Source organism: Petaurus breviceps, unplaced genomic scaffold (genome assembly GCF_028583685.1).
Source record: "Petaurus breviceps papuanus isolate PSGF00001 unplaced genomic scaffold, PetGlider_PUasm1.0 90804, whole genome shotgun sequence".
Classification (NCBI taxonomy): domain Eukaryota; kingdom Metazoa; phylum Chordata; class Mammalia; order Diprotodontia; family Petauridae; genus Petaurus; species Petaurus breviceps.
The window spans coordinates 13,163,727-13,169,282 of record NW_027187348.1 but is presented as its reverse complement, the minus strand read 5'-3'; the positions used below and the strand labels follow the sequence as shown (position 1 = coordinate 13,169,282).

At 35.7% G+C, this 5,556-nt stretch overlaps 1 protein-coding gene across 1 annotated transcript in view; it reads left to right on the top strand.

Moving 5' to 3' along the window:
- Positions 1 to 5,556, top strand: part of SLC39A10 (solute carrier family 39 member 10) — a 163,563-nt gene that overhangs the window by 1,097 nt on the left and 156,910 nt on the right. The window lies entirely within an intron of this gene.

Here is a 5,556-nt window from a genome sequence, read left to right as displayed (position 1 = left end):
CTCTCTCTCTCTCTCCCTCTTTCTCTCTCTCTTACTCTCTCTCTCTTTCTCTTTCTCCACAGATAGATGCTTAAAAATTGAAAATTGATGCTTAAAAAATTCTGAAGCTTTTTACATTTTTAGTTTGAGTTCAATGAAATGGGCCAAAACAAAACCAAAAATAAGAAAAATTATCTAAAAAGGAGAAACAGAACAAAATCTCATAGTCAAATATTCCTTGTGGTGTCTCAGAAGTAACTGAATATGACTATTAAGACCACTCCTTATTCCCTGGCATTAGTACTGTGACATTTACATTTCTGAGCAACAAAGATGAAATTTAAGCAAAGCTTAAAACACTGTTGTGAGCTGGGGCTATGTAAATAATAACATGCAACAGATCAGATCTTTATCATCCATTCTATGCACATATTATATGTGATAAAGCATTTTACATGCTACTGTGTTTCTACAAGTAATGAAACTGATTTATGATGTTCTACTTAGGTATTTTATATCCAAAAAATTGAGTAAGATCATCATTTCTCATCACTCCATTTACTTCTAGATTTTTCTTCATTTTGGCAGCTACTTATAATGGTTATTTTCAGGATTGTCTTCTTAATTTTGGGGGGGGGTCTTTGTACCTTTTTTCTTTCCAATATTCTTGTCATTTTTTGTAATTATTTTGATCTTGAAATTAAGCAGCAATTGTCCTTCAACTCTCTCTGCCCCTTAATGATCTACATCATCATAGTCAACATTTACTTAGAGCTTTATAAATATACTCTTTTTTTTGTCTTTTTGGAGGGGGGAAGTGACTTGCCCAAGGTCACACAGCTAGTAAATGTTAAGTGGCTGAGGCTGTATTTGAACTCAGGTTATCCTGACTCCAGGGCCAGTGCTCTATTCACTGCACCACCTGGCTTCCGTATAAATATGCTCTTATTTGAACCTTACAACAACCCTGGGAAGTAGGTACTATTAGTATCCTCAGTTTACAGATTAGGAAACTGAGACCAAGAGAGGTTAGTGATTTACCCAAGTTGAGGTTCTTACCTCAAGTTTCTACCTAAAGAAAGCCCTGATCCACCTGCAAACCACTCAGGGTCTTTGGCCTTCAATTTCCTCATCTGTAAAATGAAGGCGTTGAGCTAGGTGATCTCAGAGGTCCCTTCTAACTCTAACAACCCATGATTTTGTGACAAACTCCAAAACCATTCAGCAAAACTGTGAGCACATAAAAGACTCTAGGAGTTACTTTAGTTGAAAGCACTTGTCTAAATCCTATAGACTGGGATTTCTAACAAAATTCCATTACGGGAGAACAATCGTGGTATCCTGTGGAGTTTATTTTAAAGGGATTTTACCTCCAATACCTTTTGGCAGGAAGATAAAATATCTCAAATTTTTGCTGTTGTTCTTAGTGTCACATGGGTCATTTGCCTTTAAATGGTTTCAATAGCTTTGCTAAGGACTGCTTAATCTTGCTCACTCACTAGCAGAGCAATAGTCTAGACTCTAAAGTATATCCCAGCTCTGTCACTGATTAGCTATAGGATTTTTGTCATGTCACTTACCCTTCCTCTGAGTCTCAGTTTTCTCTTTTTTTTTTTAAATTAGGGTATTAGATTCATTATATGATACTTTAGGTACTTTATGCATCTGATATTTCACAAATTCACAGAAGTCTCATTCTCCTTTTTAAAACTGATAATCATAAACCAAAGTAAAAGAAATACAAAAATCTCTAATCGTGTTAAAAGGTGACCTGGATAAAAACTGGCTCTGGGCACCTTGTCTTGTTCTCATATAAAAAGAAGGCAGGTGGCAAAGTGGATGGAGTACTGAACTTGGAGTCTTGAATTCATATTCTTGAGTCTAGAAGACTTGAATGCAAAAGTAACCTCAAGTTGACTATCTGTGTTACTCTGGGCAAGTCTCTTCACCTTTGCCTCAATTCTCTCATCTGTAAAATGGGGATAATAATTGCACCTACTTGTTAGGATTGTTGTGAGGATCAAAGGAGATAATATTTGCCAAGAGCTTTCCTTAAAGCACTATTTAAATGCTAGCTATTATTAAATAATGGAAGTTTCATCCCACTAACCCAGTTACATTTACAATAGTAATCACAAAGTGTTGTTTATTGTTGTTGTTCAGTCATATCTAACTCTTTGTGACCCCATTTTGGGTTTTCTTGGCAAAAATACTGGAATGATTTGGCATTTTCTTCTCCAGCTCATTTTACAGATGAGTAAACTGAGGCAACAGGACTAAGTGACTTGCCCACAAACACATAGCTAAGTGTCTGAGGTCAGATTTGAACTCAAGAAGGAGTCTTCCTGACTCTAGGCCCAGTGCGCTATCCACTGCTGCAGCCTAACTGTCCTTGCAATAACAAGGGGTCTCATTAAAATAACTCAAATTTTGCAAAGCATTTTACATTCATTATCTCACCTGATCTTCACTATAACCTTCGTAGGTAGATACTATAGCCCTTTTTACTGATGAGTAAACCAGGTTCAGAACAATTAAGTGACTTGCCCTGGATCACACTATTAGACGCGGACTGGAATCCACATCTTCCTAAAAGTACCAAATTGCCTCCAGATCACTTTATTAATTTATGTAGTCCATTGACAGTTCCTAAGTCAAGACTGACTTCTAATTAAACATTTTGGTTGGGAAACTCTACTCAGTGTTTTCAAACACACTTGCCTGAAATTGATCAGTTTTAATGAAGAAAATATTTCCTAGGATGGATATAATACCTTTTCAAATAAAGTCCATACTTAGAAGTCTATATTTCTTCCTAAGATATTTGCTTGCTATCAGACAGATAAGATAAACAAAAACCTACTTGAAACAGTTTAGAATTTCAGATACCTAAAACAACAATTCAGTTCACTCCATTACTTATGGGCTCAAATGAAGCATTATGTTATTCTAATGCCCTTTATGTTATCCTAATATCTAACACTTGACCATTGATGCCATCAATCTTTGGATAAATGTATTTTCTCCCTTTGTATTATCATATAGAGTTATTTTTGGCAATGGATATAAATTGTACAAAATTTCCTTAGAAAGTATCAGAAAAAAATTTGTAAATGTTCTTTTGTGAAAGTGAACTCTGACTTTTTCCTTTAACAAAAAGATGATATTTTAACCATGCCTGTCATTTCTTCTTAGCCACATGTGGCACACAGCCACTGATGCCAATATGTCCTAAACAGGAACTGGATGCTATTCCCTTCTGAACAGGCAAAGTACCTTCCCTTTAACTACATTTAAAAACAAAAATAAATAATGCCTCTTTGAGTAGAAGAGAAATGCAGGAAGCCATATGGTCCCACCCACAGTTCCTGCATTCAAAATGTGGCCATGGGGAGAAATATCTAAGGTGTTTTAAAAATCTATGACTTTTATGTTTCTAGCCATTAACAATGACACTTCCTGTTTTGACTTCTAATTAAACTTAGGATAACAAGCATAGTGATACTATGGGGCCCTCCTTTTTTTTAAGTAATGGATAATGCTTATACTCCCCAGCATCAAAGTAAAAAATATGAATGGGTGTTACTTCCTAAACATGGTAGAGATTTCCTTGGATTCTATATATGTAATCAGTTATCTTCTCTGGGAGTACATGAAAATAGGGAAAAGATGGGGAGTAGAGGAAGCCTATCAATAGTTGGCATTTCCAATCATTTATAGATGCTCTGATTTAGTGTTGAAATCATTAGAATGTTCTACATTGTTCATTTCAAATAAGATATTTGATAGGAGTCTCAGGAGTTTTGCATGTGATCAGATAGTGTATTTCTGTCCCTGATATTGGATGTATGTGTTAATATATTATGTCTACTAAGAGACACAACCCAATAGGCTTAAGACTCAGCATTTTGGTTAACTATTATCTATAGATTAAGGGCTCTTTCAGACCACTTTTTTATTTCATTCTCTCTTTTAAAAACCTATATAGAAGGATATTTATAATCTTTTTTTATTTTCCCTAGAAATATTAAGAAATATTATTTCCCTTTGAAATAATTTTCCTACTTCTGGGAAAAGGCAGATGATAGGTGGAGGACAAAAAGGCCATTCTTAAGGAAATGGATTAAGGGTAATTATTTAACCCATAACTCTTGCCCAGATAAAATTCATTGCCTTCCCTACCCATTAGCATTAGGAAGCGCCCAAGGAAAGGACCCTCTTCCATAAATATGGGGCAACTTTTGCACTTTATATTCAACTAGATTCTCCATATAGAGCTCTGGGAAGAGTCCCAGACTTTCCTTAGGGGAGTGATCCAGAAGGAAAAGAATGGAATGTTAACCTAGACTGGGTCTTTTCTCTATACAAGATTCCTATAATTGTTGCCTGAAATCTCCTTGGATCAGAGTATCATGTCAAATATCATGGGGTACTATGACAGTCTGGACATCTCTCTCCAAACTAGAAATAGTTTGGATATTGATAAATGATATGAAATTGTTTCTAATAGACTTGAACCCAAAATCACAAGAGTATAGCATTTTTAGTATTAATATTTTTTCTATAAAACCTACGATAGGATAGAAAATTAATATTTTCTTTGAAAGAACTTCAACCTCAAAATGATTCATTAGGAGGTTACTCCCTTAACAAAAGTACATTGCAATTCCTCTATACCTCATGAGTTACAGTGACTAAAAACTTGGTAGCCAGTTTCTGGTGAATAGCTTTTCCAAACTAAGACTGGTTATCAAATAATAATCATAGAGTTCTCTTCTTGGACTCAGAAATCTAGCCATACTGACCTACTCTCTGTTCTCATCCAATCAATAAATATTTATTAAACATCTCCTAAGTGGTAAGCACCATGCTAAACACTATGAAGCAAAAGACAGTCCCTGCCCTCAAGAAGTTTACTCTGGAGTGGGGGAGACAACATGAAAACACATATATACAAAGCAAATGTTATTTCTCATTATCCTCCAGACTTAGCTACCATGCCCCACATGGGCACCTCCTGTCCTCCCCCTCTTTGTCTTCCCCGGTTAGAATGGAGGGCTCTTGAGAATTGAGACCTTCTTTCTTTTTGCTTTTATTTACAGCTCCTAGGCTTAGCATGGTGCCTGACACACAGTAAGCACTTAATAAATGCTTGTTCACTGACTGACTACCTATACATCTCCTCCTTTAGAATGAGAGTGTCCTGATAGCAGGGACTATTCTACTTGTCTGTCTTTGTAAACCTAATGTTTAGGACAATGTCTTGAACTTAGTAAGTATTTTACAAATGCTTGTTGACTGATTGCTAAGAAAGAAACTGTAGTTGTATATGATGTCTCAGTTAAAAATATAGTAGCACAAATTTAAAACCAGAAGTCTCCTTAGTGATCATCTAGTCTGACCCTCCCTCATTTTACAAATAAGTAATCTGAGATTGTATTGTACAGATAAGTAATCAGAGATGGAGTGGTTCTATCTAGAGACAGAACTAAATCTCCAGACTCTGGACTAGTGATCTTTCCATTATACTACACACACACACACACACACACACACACACACACACACACACACACA